This window comes from Aedes aegypti, chromosome 1 (genome assembly GCF_002204515.2).
Source record: "Aedes aegypti strain LVP_AGWG chromosome 1, AaegL5.0 Primary Assembly, whole genome shotgun sequence".
NCBI classification, from domain to species: domain Eukaryota; kingdom Metazoa; phylum Arthropoda; class Insecta; order Diptera; family Culicidae; genus Aedes; species Aedes aegypti.
In genome coordinates, this window is record NC_035107.1 from 170,636,344 (window position 1) to 170,654,577 (window position 18,234).

General features: G+C 37.2%; 1 protein-coding gene across 1 annotated transcript in view; it reads left to right on the forward strand.

Moving 5' to 3' along the window:
- LOC5567765 (neurotrimin) overlaps nucleotides 1-18,234 on the forward strand; it is a 409,923-nt gene that overhangs the window by 242,202 nt on the left and 149,487 nt on the right. The window lies entirely within an intron of this gene.

Here is an 18,234-nt window from a genome sequence, read left to right on the forward strand (position 1 = left end):
AATGATGACACAGGGCAGTACACGGCAGTATATTACATGCTCTGGGGGATTTACAGATTGGCAATTGCGGTTTGTTTTGGTTTGGTTAAGCGGAACGGATGCTGCGGTGCGAGCGAGTAGGACGCAGAGTTGCTCAATGTCAGTCATATCTGCTGATGGCTGATGGTTTAAAACTATCAATATCAGTTTCGAACTATCAATATCGCTTTGATTTGACAATTAACAGCAGTGATGCGACATCGCAATCTAGATCAAAATCACTGCAGAATGAGTGATCACGTGGTAATTATCCAAGCTTTTACTGTTTTTCAATGACCAACATACAGTTTCAGTTCATTGGCAGCACTATCGAAAATATCGTACTGATAAATTGTTATTTAAATTGCTTAATGTAAAACTGGGCCCAGATAGCCGTAGTGGTAAACGCGCAGCTATTCAGCATGACCATGCTGAGGATCGTGGGTTCGAATCCCGCTGGTCGAGGATCTTTTCGTAAAGTAAATTTTCTCGATTCCCAGGGCATAGAGTATCTTCGTACCTGCCACACGATATACACATGCAAAAATGGTCAATCGGCAAAGAAAGCTCTCAGCTAATAACTGTGGAAGTGCTCATAAGAACACTAATCTGAGAAGCAGGCTTTGTCCCAGTTGGGACGTAATGCCAGAAAGAAGAAGAAGAAAACTAAACTTAACCCATCAGTGATATCCATAGTCTATCACCATCAATGCACTAGTGATGGAGTAGACAGCATGATGTTGATGTGATATAGGATGATCCGATTTGTATCGCAGTCAGCCTGTACAAATCAACAAATTTTAAGCATTGATAGTGACAGCGAGCAACTCTGGTAGGACGATGTGATTGATTCAGCGAGCGATATGTTAACAGCAACGGGTACAGGTGGATAGCGACGAGGTGAGAAAAATTTTGTGGCAGCAATGGCGGAGGAGGCAAACTACTCCCACTCTCAAGCCTGCTCGGATTTTAACTTGAAATCACGATGCTACCTGACCAGATATAGTGGGAATGGCAGATGCTGGTGATGAGTCGTCGTACTTGGAATTCGATTGTCGGTGAAATATGAATTGCGGTGGCGGTAGCAGGTGATAATACGGGAAATGATCGGTGTAACAAAAACAACAACGCAAGCGACTAGAACAGTGGTTCTCAAAAAATCATATTCCTCACTAATCTTCTGAATTGTGTGACGATCAGCTACGTATCCTTCTGGTAAATCGCCACACCTCCATCTCTTACGCCTGCGCGTATGAACTGGTTATGCAGCTGTAGCCAGCAATGTCGACGGAGGAGTGATCGTCTAGCCAAGTCAGAATTTGATCTGTAGCAATATCCATTGCATGAGCATTTAGGCTCTGTACAGTCACCCCACAGTTATGGATAGCACACAGATAAGGATCAGATTTGGATTAAAACGGGAATGATGAGATCAAATAAAGTTGCAATTACGCAGAACACATTTTACCTACGTGAGCCATAAATCTGGACAGCATCACAATCAATTGTAATATGCTTATTCATTTTTTTTTTCCGTTCGTAGAAAATAAAATGTCAAGCGTATTCCCAGATGCGTTGATTCATAACTGTGGGGCATTGAAACCCATACCACAGTTATGAATCAGAGATAAGACGATTCCTAAACAAACGCCAAAACGTATGCTTTCACTAGCACTCCATTCGTTTATCTCGCAGATAAATTGCTGTTATAGTGTTTTGATCCATAATATGAGTCGATTTGATCCATAATACGGATCTTCCTCTCCCACTGATCCACATCTGTGGGATGGACATCGTCTGCAATTTCTATCGAAATCGATACTTTTTCGTAAATAACCGGGTATTTTGAGGAGTATTCTCAAAAACAACTATATTCCGCATTGCCAGGGAGGTAATTTTGTTCTGTACAGCTTCACCATGTTTTTTAATCGTATATTATTCTGAAAAATTACCCTTAGTTGATCCATAACTGTGGGGTGACTGTATTTCACGCAGTTCGTCTCCAAGCGTGCGTAATCGATTATTGCGATGATTCGTTCCTCAAGTCAACCATCTTGGGATAATTGCTGCCTCTGGCGTGGTGGAACTTGAAAGAATTTGTAGAGTTTGTCAAAAATAGTCCTTGCAGTGAAGTTATACGCGACAAACCAACATATACCAATTGCTGATCCTGGCTGGTCATAGTCGTACACGACCTCAGGAAAGTTCCACCTTGCGACTGATGAACTTTAAAAGCACAGGCACTAACCATCGGAAACTGAATGCGTTTGCATTTGATTATGCTGCCAGAGTGTCTACTCGTTTACTGAAATGAAATTCCCTGATATTTCCAGGTTTTTCCAAGTCTAAAGAAATAATTCCAGGCTCAAGAAAAGCTCTTAAATACTAATGATGATTGTATTATTAATTTTGAATGAGTTTGAATTCATTTCTAACAGTTGGTCTTGAATGGCTTCAAAACACTTGAACAAAAAACAAAGATTTCTTTAGATCTTCAGTGATTTTTCCCCAAGGATTCCTCCTACAAATTCATTTTAGAAACCTCAAGGATACAATATGGATTTTGAGGAGAACCACAAACAACACCTCAGATATTTTAGTAGGAATTCCTCCAAAGATTCTCCAGCAAAGTCTTGAGTCCTCCAGACTTTTATGCAATGATTCTTTGGGCTCTCAAAAATACCCGTTTAGAACATCTAAAAAACCGTATCTTCTCCAAAAAGCACCTCTGGGTCTTTCTTAGAATCCCCTACAATATTCTTTTTTCAGAATATCTTTAACATTTCAACTTGAAATTTCTCTATGGATACTTTCTGGATGTACCCTAGGGATTACTTACTCCAGTAATTCTTTGAGATATTTCCCAAACAAGTCTTGAAATATTTGTTTCAGGCATTTTTAAAAGAAAGAGAAATTTCATGCATTTTTTTCAGAACTTATTAAATAAATCTTTGATAAAAATCTGGACGAGATATATTTTAGAGGAAAACCTAAAGTAAACTCTGATGAAACTTGTGTAAGGTTTAATGTGCATAACTCGTATTGAACAAGGATCCCTGAAAGAACTCCTGGAAACATGAGGAATCAATTGTTAAGATATTGAAAACAAAAATCAGTCGAATAGCTTATCCCGTAGGATTTTCTGAATTCGAATTCCGTGAATAACATCGGAAGCAATTCCCAAATAAGTTTGTATAAGAATGATCGGAGTAATTACTGGAAAATTTGCAGTAGTTTTAACTGGTGTGGAACCTTAAATAAACTTTAGAAGATTACAAGGGTATTTTATTCGAGAAATTCGTTGGAAAACTTGGGCTTCGTGGTTAGCGGCGTCAGTCGTCTAGGCGTATTGTGTCACGAGGTGTGGGTTCGAAAATTGGGAAAATTATTTAGAGCAACAACTGGAGGAATCGATTGAAGAATTAGAGCATATATGCTATAAACTATAGTTTGGAATAGTATTCGAAAAGATAAATCAAAGAAATACATGAAGAAAAGTCGCTGAATGAATTTCTTGGGTAATTGGTAAAGAGAACTCTATAAAAAGTTCTAGAGAACTTCTTTGAAAGTATTTCAGATCAAATCTCTTGGCATTACTGGGATATTTCCTGAAGTTTTTCCTCGAGGGATCTTAGAAAAAATTCTAGATAAGCCTGTTTAATAGTCGCATTATAGTCTATGAGTGTTACTGTGTATAATTATGCATCATGATTAACTGCAAACAATATAATGAATATAGTGACTTTAGAGACCATTTTGTTCAAAACAGAGACTTTAGAGTTTTTTCTTCAAAAATAGAAACTTTTTCCAGACTTGCATTGCAATAGACACCAAGTATCTTAAAATAGATCTGCTACCAACTCTTCAATGAACATAAAATGTTTTTTTTTGTATTTCATTAGAATTTCTCCGAAAAACAGGAATGCTTAAAATACATTCTGAGAGCGAGCTCTAAACAGCTAGTCTGGTATGACGAAAAAATTTTATGCAGAAGTTCCTTCAAAAAGTATTCATTTTACTAGTGTATACGTCAATCTTTTACATTAAACAATTAAAATTACAGAATTTGCTTAGTTTACTACACAATTCAAACTCTTTTTTATGTATTCGAATCCTCTACACAATTCAAAGTTAATGTGTTAGAGAATACTTTTCAACAAATTTCATAATACTTTCAAAGCTCAAAAGTTAAAATACAGCAAACATCCTTAGAAGATCTCCTACAGTAACAACTAGAAAATTCCGGTGAAGGATTTCTGGAAAAATATCTAGAGAAAGTCATTATATAGTGTTTGAAGCAAATTCTGGATAAATTACTGTAGATCTTCTATAAAAATCTCTGGGAGAATATCTTAGAGAATTGGTAGAGGAATCTCTACCTACATAATTTTGCATCAGAATTCACTGCAAGCAAGATGTGTGAAAAAGAGACTTTAGATACCATTTTGATTAAAAAAAAACTTCAGTGATCTTTCATCAAAACTAGAGGCAATCATGTCTTGGGAAGTCCATAAGATTCACTGAACAGCTAAAGGGACGTTTTGATAGCGGCGCAGCCGAAATTTTTTGGGGTGTTTCGACGTAAAAATCCTTTGTTATGTACACATTCTACCATGAATTACAGCCTCAAAGAAATTTCCCTGATTGTTAGTGAAATTCCCTGAGAATTCCAGGTTTTTTCCAGGTTTAACAAAATTCCCTGATAATTCCAGGTTTTACAGGTTTTTCCAGGTAGTAGACACCCTGTGCTGCTCAGGTCTTAAGTAATAATTCTCTATAAAGAAGTGAAATTGTGATTTCAAAACCAAGAGCGTTACTTTGCATTGAAATATTTTAAACTCTTATAACTTTTTGCTGGCTTAACGAAATTCCTTGATTAGCACCTCAATCAAAAGACAAGGCATTAAAGGGTCATGTTGTTTACTTACTGAATCCCACATACCTGCCCAAATAGTTTAATAACTGTTTTGAAAGAGAACATTGATTTCAAGCTAATCTACAAATAGGGGTGATAGAGAAAAGTTGACGTTATTTGCTTTTCACTCTTCGCTTGGATCGCATCTCAGCAGGCAACAGATCAGCTTGCTCTGACCGGGTGTGCTTCTCAGGAACAGACATCGATAGCGAAGGACACCAGCAAGGTACTTCTCGCTAAGCAAATTCGGAGGAGCTCTTACCAGCTTGTAAGCGGAAATGGAATGAAACTGAATCCGTCGAAGAAAGCATGTTTTATAACCTTAAAATAGCAGATGATGCTCCTCCCTTTTGTGCTGTTCGCTTTCTGATCGACCAATCTGGGAAATGGGTATGTGCCAATAATGTGTTGGGCTTAGAATTACAGTAACCCCCACAGTTATGGATAGCACACAGATATGGATCAAAGTTGGTTTAAACATAGAATATCTCATTAAATAGAGTTGCAATTACGCAGAACACATTTTATCTACATGAACCATAAATCTGTACAGCATTGCAATCAATCATAACAGCTTCTAGCATATTTTTCTCGTCCGTGTAAAATAAAATGTTATCTGTATTTATAGAATCATTGATTCATAACTGTGGGGCATTGAAACCCGCACCACAGATATGGATCAACGAAAAGACGATTCCGAAAAAAAAAACGCCGAAACGTATACTTTCACTAACACACCATTCGTTTACTTCACAGATAAATTGCTTTTATAGTGTTTTGATCCATAATATGAGTCGATTTGATCCATAATAAGGACCCTCCTGTTCCACTGATCCACATATGTGGGATGGACGGACAACGTTCGAAATATCTATCGAAATCGAAACTTTTTCGTAAATAACCGCGATTTTTTATGTGTATTCTTGAAAACAATTATATTCGGCATTACCAGGCGGGTAATTTTGTTTTGTACAAGGTCACCATAATTTGTAATCTATTCTAAAAAATGACCCTTAGCTGATCCATAACTGTGGGGTGAATGTACTTGAAAACTGCAGAGAATGCTAACGCGAGAGAGTTTGGTCGAACATGAATTGTTGGAAGGGTTGACATTAATAATATATTCAATACGAGCTATTGATAATCAACAATTTTCTTTATTATGAAGGTAAATTTCTGATCCATGGGTGCCAAAATTATTACAATTGTTCAATGAGAATGTCTTTTCAAAAGCATTCTAGGTACCGTAATCCGGGGGCAAATTGATCACTTTTTTACAATTTTGTTGTTCTGTTACCCTTGGGAATTCAAATATTGTCAAATAAATTTTGACAAAATCAGTACTCCATTGATCTTTATCAGTTTATGTAATCGACTTTCCATGAAATAATATTGAATATTGTGGCTTATCGGGGAGAAATACACATGATATGGTCAAACTATCCATGATTGTGTAATGATTCCCCAATAATATAAGCCATCAATCGATAGAACCTGCTTGATCGCCAAACAGTATTAGGGCGCTTGAACCTCCTTCCTTTTGGCTGTCTTGGTAGTGTCATTCTCAAAACACACCCAAGCCGTTCCCATAGGGGACGTTAGCCACAAGGAAGTGACGTTTCAAGTAATACTGTTTAATATGGTATGCCCTCTTCAACATCTAATCCAATTTCTCTCGCCGTTCCCTTACGGTACCTATCCATCTAGTATTCATTGCTTTCTTCTCCATGCTCCCTCTTACTTCGAGCAAAATGGACCGATATGCCGATAAACAAATTCACAATATTGAACATATCATAAAAATAGTTTAAACATCAAAAAATTAAAATGGCACACTGGGGCGAAATTCATCACTATATAACAAAGCAGGTTTAAGAATGAAAAATATCCGCATCTACTAAATGTAGGTCTCCTGAATCTGAAAATGATGTCAAAATTCTTACAACTCAAGTTTTTGATCATTTTATTGCAAAATTAAACTTTGAAAATCTGCCTAATACGCCTAAATGTAGGCAATTTTCCTTGAAATAAGCACATTATTTTAGAATAAACGGTTCTATGAGCAAAAAACTATACTTGCTATACTGTATGATATCAAAAATGAGTTCAGGAGTTCATACTTAAGCTTACACAATATTTTAAATACTCAAAGTTGAGCACATAGCACCAGTAAATTTTTTTTGCACCGACATTTCCGACGGTATTGCTTACACCTTCAAAAAGTGTGAATATTTCTACGCACAACTGAGCCCAATAAAAATGATATTGTGCAACATCATCATTAGACATCCATAAACTAGAAAACATGGAAAGTCTGTGGTGCCAACGAAGCTTTCAGCATCCTTCGGAGGAAATGTTTTTTGGTATCGACCTGATCAAATTTGCCCCCGGATTACGGTATGTCGCAATTTTGTTACATGTGATGATTTTCGTAATCAAAGTGTTCCCATAAAATATGGAACATCAAAGACGCTATTGGAAATGTCACTCTATTTTACCGTTGTGAAATGTTGAGCACTCACCCCGACGGCACTGCAGCAGCGTCCGCGAATGCAGTCTCAAATTGTTGAGTCAACAATTATTCATGACAAATGAAGTTTTGTATGAAGCTGTGAAATTGATTTAGGAATATAAGAAATATTTCTCTTTTAACTCTTTTCTACTAATTTGATGACCCTGAAAAAGGCCGATGGCTTTGTTAGCTTTGATGCTCTTACAGATAAATAACACTGCAGTATGTTATCAGTTGATTGCCATGGTCAAACGGAAAATCCACAACTCGAATGTATAAATTTGAGCAAGTCATTTGCTTATACGACGAACCAGCTGAATGTTTCGTGGCGTGGATGGCGCACAACAGCAACAGGTAGGGGATCACCGGGCTTAAGTCGAAATCTTGAAACGTTGCTCTCTCTCTCTCTCTCTCTCTTGAGATCTTGAGCGATTTCACTTGTCCAACGCTCGATTAGCAGCTCATCCGACCAGCAACTCAGGGGTCTTCTGATATTTGTTCCTAACGGGATTGCTTCTTGACCACCGGCCGATAAAATTTGCGACGGCGATAACGATGGCTGGGTAAACGCAAACAAGCGGTGGAACCGCAAAGCGAGAATGACTCGCCCGACCATGTTCACAGTTCGACCGCAAATTCTCCTGTGGACTGCTTCCTCGTCTTTTTCTTGACGGCGCCAGCGGTAATGGCTTGGTATCGTTGGTGCGTCTTCCCCGCATTCCCTGAGTTACCTTCTCAAGGGATCTGTCTGCAGATTTCCCCCTTGTAAAACAACACAAAGCGGTGATGGCTTCGGCTTCGGACGGCATCTTCTCTCGCTCGCTCGACAGTTCGATTTGAGCGAAGCAAGACAAACGGGGGGGGGTTGTAGTGCTTCGCTATCGATGTCTGTGCCTGAGAAGCACACCCGGTCAAAGCAAGCCGACAAGTTGCCTGATGAGATGTAATCCAAGCGGAGAGTGAAAAGCAAAAGACGTAAACTTTTATCTAGCACACCTATTTATAGATTTGTTTGAAAACAACGTTCTCTTTCGAAACAGTTAAGTATTAAATTATTTGGTCAGGTATGTGGGATTCAGTAAGTAAATTCTCTACGTCACAAAAAAAATCCACATACAGCCAGAATTCGTGTACGCACAGCACAAGACTACAATGCACACTGCCACGAACTGTTTTATTATATTGTCTTCGTATTCATATTACTGCTCAGTTCCCGCCAGTAAACACCTTGCAGCAACACCATCGCTAGCTTTGAGACCTGTGGTCATGAGCAACCAAGCTCAGCGTCCAGAAGTTGTGAGCAACAGGATGCATGATGAATTATGTGCAAAGCCATTCAAATACAAACTAGTGTTATAGTTTTTGTAGGTATTTACACGCAAGGAATTATTAACAATTTGCGTTTATTGTGCTCAGACATTTTTTTTATAACTTCTAAGCACCCGTATTCAAATGCTGGATCCAATTACAGATCGAAATGAGTTAAAAGCTGAAAATCAGACAGATTTTTTATGTGTGTGTGTCCAACGAAAAGGGAAGCGACGAAGCTTACATATAGTAAGTTGTTGTTTTGCGGTGTTTATGCTTCGTCAAAACTGTTTTCCTCAACTTTGTCTAGTGTTATTATTTTTTCCGTCTCGTCGCTTTGGCTTTGTAGAGAATGAGTTTTCGCATGAGGGTGTGATATTGTTGAGCACAACAACAAAAGCTCAATTTTAAGGGGAAACTTATTTTTCAAATAATTAAAATATTTCGCTATCTCAAAATAATAATTTTATAGATGCATCCGAAAATCGCCAATTTACGAAGCTTCCTCTGCCTTACCATCAATTATGTTTCCAGTCTGATGAGTTCTTATTGTTGTAGAGATTTAAAAAGTAACCGTGTTCTACATAAATGGTATGCTTGGAAAAAGATTTAATCTACCTCTACCTTTAGGTTTTAGAAATGTCGTGAAATTTCCTTACATTTATCGTTAGATGAACAGTAATGCTCACAATTTAAATGAGAAGCAAGCACCGGTGTCGTTGTCATTTTTCTCTAGTTTCCACAAATATTGAGATGGCACTAGCGCAGCATCCATAGAGGATGGACCGTGAAGGATAAATCTCGGCTTCGGCTTGTCTGCGGTGCAGCCAAGCAAATTCATCAGTTACTCGTTGTAAAGAGCGTTATAATGAGCTTCGCTTCACGGAATGCTTGCGGTTTCAAGTTGGCAAGGAGTCAAGTGTCAGTTGAGCAAACATATTCCTTTCCGCACTTGCATGGCGAATACTAGTTTACGCCATGTTAATAATGTTAACATGTAGTCTCTGCTCGTTAGAGTACCATTAAGAATGGCTCTTCCAGTAGGCACACGAAAGTTTCGCTGTGATGTACACATTTTTTTTATCACTGAATTAATGAGATTCTTGCGCATCCTCCAGGGACCATTCTACCATTAATTCCTGCGGAAAGATGTGTCACCACAAATTCACTCCCATAATTATGTGTATGTCTTTTGTTTATAATATATCCAAAAAGAAGTATTGTTCGTGGAAATTTGACATTGTGACTCATAAAAATAACATTTTAACAAGAAGAATATTGCAGAATAATTTTAGTATCTTCACATGTTTCAACAGAATAATATCCATATAAAATGGTGTTGTTTGTTGTCAGAAAAGTAATTGATATCAAGTTTTTTGAGAAAAAAGAACAGAACTCAAAATAACAACTTCCAACACAGCGTAACAAATATTACATTTTTGCGTGTCTCAAGGATCAAATTATGTGTCTCCAGTAGATTAGGTAGGTCGCTGAATGTGATGCCGTTTTCATAAATGTTCCAGCACGTCACAATTTTTAGCTAGAGGTCGGCCAAGTTGAATAAAACACTGTTTTTTTTATGTTTACATGAAATTTAAGGTATGATTTATCTAACTTTTTTATTATCTAATCCACCATACATGCAAAATAGGACTTTAACTTTCATAAATGCATCTTTCATTTTTTAAAAAACAAAGCTTATAAGGGTCTATTCACAACTTTCATAACACTGAAGGGGGTGGGTTGGTGTCCTAGAGATGTTATAGCTGATACAAAATTTGAAAAATAATCATACAAAATGCGTTATCAGGGGTGGGTGAGTATCAAAATGGCCATTTTTGACGTTATGAAATTTGTAAATAAACCCTAATGGTTACGTTTCAAAAAGGGCGTAGCACTAAATTTTGTCAATCTTTTGATTCAAAATTCCGCCCAAAGGTTACAAAAAATTGAATAAATCAACCAAGTTTCGTTGGTATATTTCTTTTGATAATTACGGTAGAGAAAACTGGTAAAATAGTACTGATTTTTAAGGAACTTGTTGACTTCAAAATAGCATAACTTCAAAACGAGCCCTACGATTTTTTTCATTACTCTACCCAGACATGTAGCTTAATCGTAAAAAACGACTGGTGAGCACCGATTTGATGGAGATTTTTTTTCTGATAACCGTGAGGATGTCTTTCTTCGCTTGCTTCGATCATGCTTTGAAATTAAAAGAGAACGAATTCTGCAATGCTTGACCATGGTACACATTTAAAAAAAAATTGTTCGAACAAAAGACCAAGAAAGAGAAGTGAGTGTCATAAATTCCGAAAAAAAAAATAACCGCGACGTTTATTGACTGCCTCTTACAAGTTATGTTAGTGTTATCCGAAATTAGAGTTATTGGCAAAGCTCTCATATTAAAAAATGTGAAAATTTGCATAAAACTAGCATAAAGCTGAGCAGTATACCTAGTTTAATTGGAGGTGTAATGCCAATTATAAGAAATATTTTTTTTTATCAGATTCGTTCACGAATTTCTTACTCTAGAACACTTTTTCTGCCTTTTTTACCATTTATTCTACGAGTTATTCACTCATTCAGCTAGAATTTTGTTTATACAGTTTATTTTCAATCGAATAAACTGTTATTTTGCTACCAATATAACCTATGTGACAATATCCAAGCAAAATTTTTAATGTCGATATTTTACATTTTCTAAAAATTGAAATAAGAATTTGAAAATATCTTCGCTAGTTGTTCAAATCGCCTGATATTCAAAGATATTAAAATCTGTTTTTTTTTTCTTCGCAAATAACGTCTCAAAAACAAAACTCGATAAAGAACTCCTCACCTTCCTCTATAGGCACTGGAAATTCAGTTATTAAATAACCTTGGTACCATCAATTTCCACGATTTAACTCATTCAATTAAAAAAACCGAAACGATCTATTATCTGCCAAATCGCACCACCCTGTTAACAAAAACAGGTCCGCTTTATCATACTGTCCTGAACAGCATCGTCTATCCACTTGATGCTCGAATAAAGTAAAACCGTTTAAATGTTCCAAAGTGAACATCAAACGGCGGTGTTGACAGAGCCAATTTGTGCTAAATCGAGGAAATGAAAACCACCAACAGCACGTGAATTGGCACACACACACACACACATGCTCACATGCACATCTACAGCCCAGCAATCACCCACAAACTCCGGCTAAACGAAAGTGGTAATCACACAAATTATGGCTTACAAAACATAATCGTCCCCGGAGGTAATCGGTCAACTTGCAAAAGAAAGTACGAAACTAAAACCATCGAATCCACCAGTTGACCATGGGATCGTGGTGGTATAGAGAGGATGAGAAAGTGGAAACGCCAGGAAGAGCAGACGTGTACCAAAGCTACGAGGCAGAAAAGGGGTGTAATAAAAAACAGAATTAGATATAAAGCTAATCCTGTTTTGCCCTCGGACTCTGGACACGATTCTGTAGCGGTCGAGCGTTTGTGTATGTGCGAGCTGCCGAGTGTAGCCCGCTCTGCTGCAAAACCTCAAAAGAAATGTTCTGTACCAGCGTAGCACTGCTGATCTTGATGAACGTGGTACGGTATTAAAGTATGTGTTCAAAAAATGCGAAAACTTTATATTTGTTTCACAAACTTTAGGTAAAATCGAGAATTTTTATCTGTTTTTGTAAGGCACAATTTACCAAGATGATGCGGATCCGTATTTCGCGTTAACAAGAATCCAAGGTAGACGAATTCATCGACCACCAGAAAGGCATCCTCGTATAACGTCACACTGTTTCCTTGATGTAGTGCTTTGTCTTTGACGCATTCACCAGTGGTGAATCACCACCAGTTCAAGTTTTGCTGTGTCGTGTTTGGCGGCATCCACAAATTACGTAACGCTCTAGGGGGAGGGGGAGTAGGCTCAAGCGTTACGGCTCATACAAAAATTTGAAATTATCCATACAAAAAGCTTTACGGTGGGGGGAGGGGTCAAAAATTTCCAATTTTAGCGTTACGTAATAAATGGATGCTGCCTTTCAGACGTGTATGGGTTTGTCACCTTTTCAAATATTTGACCGACAATGATTATAACATCCGCAAACTGGAAAGTGCGCTTAGAATCATCACGCAATTTTGCACACGTTCCAACGTAGCTTTTAGCAGTCTTGGAAACTTCCCGGGAACGCTATTCTCATCCATGATTTTCCATAGCTCTACGCGGTCGGCACTACCATATGCCGCCTTAAAATCTATGGTAAGGTGCTGCGTTGGGACCTTGTGTTCACGGTTCACTTTGCGGGCAAAAATGCGTCTCTAATGAAAATTGGTAACTAATGGCGCGTAAAATTCGTCGGTGAAATGTTCATCATATATTTTCCCTTCTTTTATATGTCAGCTGTTCTTTTGAAATATCTTGCTGGCCACTATCTTCTTCTCAGTCTTTCTGAGACAGTGCCTGTTTATCAGCTCAGTTGGCACAGTAGAAGCATGAGCCGTAGAACGCTAATGTCGCGACTGTTCGTGTGACCAACATCTAGTTTGCCACGCTCTGACAGCTTGAGTACCGGGTCTATAAGTGTCAAATCATTTTTTTTTTCGACCAAAATAAAACATTCTCTACAATATGAAACTAAACAAGCAATCAAACACTTCAACAGTAAGTAACAATAAAATAATTCTATTTTGTGATCACAGCGCCACTAGCGTTCTACTACTTATATTTCTATTGTTGGCACTCCCGCAGTTCAAGGGTTTATCATAAATTTCATAACTCCAAAAATTGTCATTTTTGACACCTATCCACACCCTCGCACTATTTTTGGTATTTAAATTCTACATATTGTGTATGGGCTGTAACATTTTGAGGACAACAACCCACAATAGTTTTTGTCCCCTTCAGCGTTACGAAATTTGTGAATGGGTTTTTAATAAAATAAGCAATTTATTTTCCTTGTCAATTTATCATTCTTGTACATGTGCCTGTATGCTCACGGACGTCAATAAAATGTTCAATGCATAAGATCCGATACCAGAGGAATTCGAACCCATAATCCTCAAAATGGTCCTGCTGAACAGCTGCGTGATCACCGGTATTTGGCCTTCTCGGTGGTGTTCATATTTCAATTTTGATTTTAAACAATTATTTTCCTTTCTTTTGAATATAGGTTGTGCCATAGCATCACGTTGTTACAGTGATCATTTACGTCATAGCTGCAAACATTTCACCAGAAATTTGCCCTTCTTTTTTAAATAGGCTCTTCTTTCAAGTTTTCGTTGGATAAGCTAGTCACAAATATTTCCATATAGAACAGCTTTTTTAAAAGGAATACAGTAGATTCTCGATTTTATCACTGCCCGTTTTAATAACGCTTCATTATATCACTCTCGATTTTAGCACGGTTTTCTGTTCAATTTTATCACGTCATAATGATTATATGAAATTCATAAATTTTACATTGAAAAACAACCCAAACAATCAAGATGTATTCATTTGGCCCATGCCTTACGTGCTTTTCATTTCATTGGCTTTATTTCTGCAATACAATCCTCCAATTTTGATGAAAATTTTGTGGCAGAAAATACATTTTCATTATATCACGCTTGGGTGTATCACGCCACAATTTTGTGGGTCCTTGATATAATCGAGAAATTACTGTATATCCTAAAGGCATTCACTTTTTTCTTCTTGTATTCAAACAGACAGGTCTCTTTTGGATTTGCTCACCACTTTTCTGCCATCACCATTTCTTCATTGTCTTGAATCAAAAATATTTTTTTTTGTAGTTATCTCATCTAAATTCAATTTAATGATCCCACAAATCAACGAAAGTTTTTACTGTAGTGGCAATCGGATGCTGCCGTTTTTCCAACATGTACAAGTGTATTAACGTTTCCTTGCTATTAGATTGGTCTTTAAGCGGGTTCCATTAAACAACACTTGCAGCGACTATCTCAGGGTGATCTTCCATTACCATCGTTTACGATACAAAATCTTTAAGAAGATGTTAATGCTATTAGCCCGACACCTACCAAAATGAGTAAAGGAAGTGGGTATCGACGTCCAATAAAAGATTTACTGCATCCCAATTCTGTGCACATTGTAGCTATACTTTTCATAATAAATTCATCCTTATTTTCAAAATAGGCTGTTTTCCAGAGCATTGCAATGTGACTATATGAATCTCACCAAAGTTAGAGGATAAATCCAAACAAAACTAAGTATGTAAAAACTGTTTGTTTAAGAACTAGCTGCATTTTGTCTTCTAATATTTGAAAAAAAAACATTGTTGAGCCAAACTCGTTAAATACTTATAAGGAATCGTACAATTATCTCCCCACTCTCTAATGTCGTTTTCGTGTTTAGGAACTGGGTCGGTGATCAACACATAAACAAACTAACGTCAACCAAATTGTAGTTCGGTCGAACCTGAATCGGGTTGGGGTTGAAACTGTGATTCAGAACGGGTTGCGCCAGTTCCAACCTAGGTTCAAAAACGAATTCGACATAACTTGAATAAGTCTCAAAATGTTATGTATTCGGGGTAATGGCGTTCGGGGTAGTGACCCATTCGGGGTAGTGACGTTCGGGGTAATGACCCATTCGGGGTAATGGCTTTCGGGGTAATGGCGTTCGGGGTAGTGGCATTCGGGGTAGTGTCATAGAGTATCTGGAAGCATTTGCAGAACCACCGGCCGCCATGACTATTCTATAGTAGCTTACAAGTGCCCCGAGGGATGTGACCTATTTAAAGCATGTCTGGAATTACATCAATATGGGTATCAAATATCAAGATATTAGGAGATGCTGCTTCCGAAAGCACTTCCAGAACTACCGACTGCCATGACCACTATATAGTAGGTTTGAGGTACTACCCGATGGAAGTGGCCAATTTTACACATGTATGGAATCATATGAATATGGAATGAATATTTTTGAAATTCTTGCTTCCGGAAGCAGTTTACATGAACATGTGTCTTGGTCTTGCAGGATGTGTAGCATTTTCAGAATCACAAGATGTAATAACCACTCTATAGTAAATTCCAAGGGCCCATAGAGAAGCCCAATTCGAAATATGACCATATCCCCCAGGACTCTTGGAACCTGGTATACAGCGATCATTGAAATAAGTTGCTTTGTAAATGCTCCAGAAGCATCTCCTTCAAGAATCTTGATGTTTTATACCCATATTGATGTGTTTCCGAACACGTTTTGAACTGGCCACATCCCCCGGGCTTCTGGAACCTGCTAAAGCGTGGTCAGTGCATCTATTGGTTTTGATTATGGTGGTGGAAGCAGGGGATTTTTTTATCGGACAATTTGGGTCGGAGGTTCTCCGATTTGTATGAAATTTTCAAAGAGACCTCTCAAAGCACAATAACATCGTCAAAAATGGGAACAGTGCTTTAAAGAAATCGAACTTATTTTCCATGCATAATTTTCCAAATACGTTATTTTGATATTACCTATTAAAATATTTGAAGAAAAACGCTAACAATTTGTTTAAGATAGATAAATATGCGTAAATGATTTTAAAACTATGAGATTTTTTTTGTTGAAACGGCCATATACAGTAAAATTTTTACCTAAGAATGCGGTTAAAATTCAAAATTTAACGCTCTTTAATACAATTTTAGTTTATTCAGTAATATAAACCAATTTTCAACACGCTTTTCACATTACTTTTTTGCTGAGAGTTAAAGGACGGTGTATCATCAAATTTGCCCATAAGTAATAAATCACTAAAGTGACCTCATGTCAGAAAATGGTGAAATATTGTTGATGTTTTTAAGCTCTACCTTGAGTAGAATAGTAAAGGATTCCAACGTACAAGTTTGTCATGAAAATAAGGATTCTTTTCATGCTAATTTTCGCATGCTTAACTTTGACGAACGATTGTTTTTAGGCGGCATCCACAAATTACGTAACGCTCTAGGGGAAGGGGGGGAGAGAGCTCAAGCGTTACGGCTCATACAAAATTTTTAAATTTTTCATACAAAAAGCGTTACGGAAGGGAGGGAGGGAGTCCAGAAATTGCCAATTTTGGCGTTACGTAATAAATGGATGCTGCCTTAGGGGTTTTTGGAAAAACTGTTTAGTTCTTCAACAAGAAGCATTTTTTAAGTTTTCATATTTTCATAACATTATAGAATAACAGTTGCAAAATGCACAGAAAACCGACTACGTTTTTTTTTTTTTCAAAAAATAAAAAAGATAGCATAAACAAGGAATGAACAGTCCTTAGTTATACAGTTCAAACAAATTTGCGCATTTGAACTTCACAGAACACGAATTATTTTTGATGGTTTTGACAGTTATTCTACAAACAGAAGAAAATAAGAGTGGCCATTTCAATATCTTTCAATTTTACGGACAAAAACTGACGAAACACTTCAACAACCGGTATGGAAATAGTTGGAATATCATATATTTCACTACAAACCTACATCATTCAAAAAGTTTAGCAACATTTGAACATGAAAGACACAATGGACTCTTTCTTGTAAGCAATAGCATCCTTTAACGATTCATTATAGATTCATTCTGCCCTGATGCTTCTATGTTTATTTACAAGAGATTTTCATTATTAAAAAAAATCAAATTGTATTATTTTGTGAATGCAGTGTAGTGTACTAATTACTTTTTCGTACGATATTTTTAAGAGAGGAAACCCATTCTATAATGCGCAATTATAAGTGTCTGAAGAGTACTGTTTATGTTGCAATTTGTGTGACAACATTAGTTTTACTGCGAGTATTTGCGGTGTAAAAAGTGCTCATTTATCCCTGGATTACATAATTCAACGAACATTCCTTAATGCATAATACCAAAGCAGACTGTTCTACCCATCGCATTTATTGATTCCCTCGAACAAGAAGTCGAGAAAGTCCGTAAATTTCTCCCACTTTTTACCGGTCTTCTCTTCCGCAACTTGGTCTTGTTCGTCTCTCTCGGAGGGACGATGTTAAACGTTGTATGCTATTTACAAAAGTGTATAAATGAAAAAAATTGCTGTTTCTCTGACCATTGGAAATAAACAGACTCCTGATTCTTTCTTCTCTTTTCCTTTGCCCCGGTTAGAGCCTTAGGGCAAAAATGACCGAAAAGCATCCAATTTTCTTCATTCATTCAGGCCGAAAAATTGGTTTTCGCTAAGGATACAAGGCACAACTATAAGCGCTTGAATGGTAAAAACGTATTGTCAATACGGTGAATAAACATTATTAAGAATTGGGTTTTGTTAACCTCACTGAATATAGTGTTTTTCATGCGGGTATTTTTTATGTCAGAGATTTTTTTTATACAGAATGATGTCGTACTAATCGTACAGCAATTTTCAAATCCGAAACTGTCTGCCCATAATAATTGTGCAAGTTGCACTAATTCGGCCTAAACTAGAGTAATTTGCAAAATTTGCTTATTTACAATGTTTTCTGAACGACCTTGATAAAGCTCGTAGCACTGATCTTCTTTTTATTTTTGGCG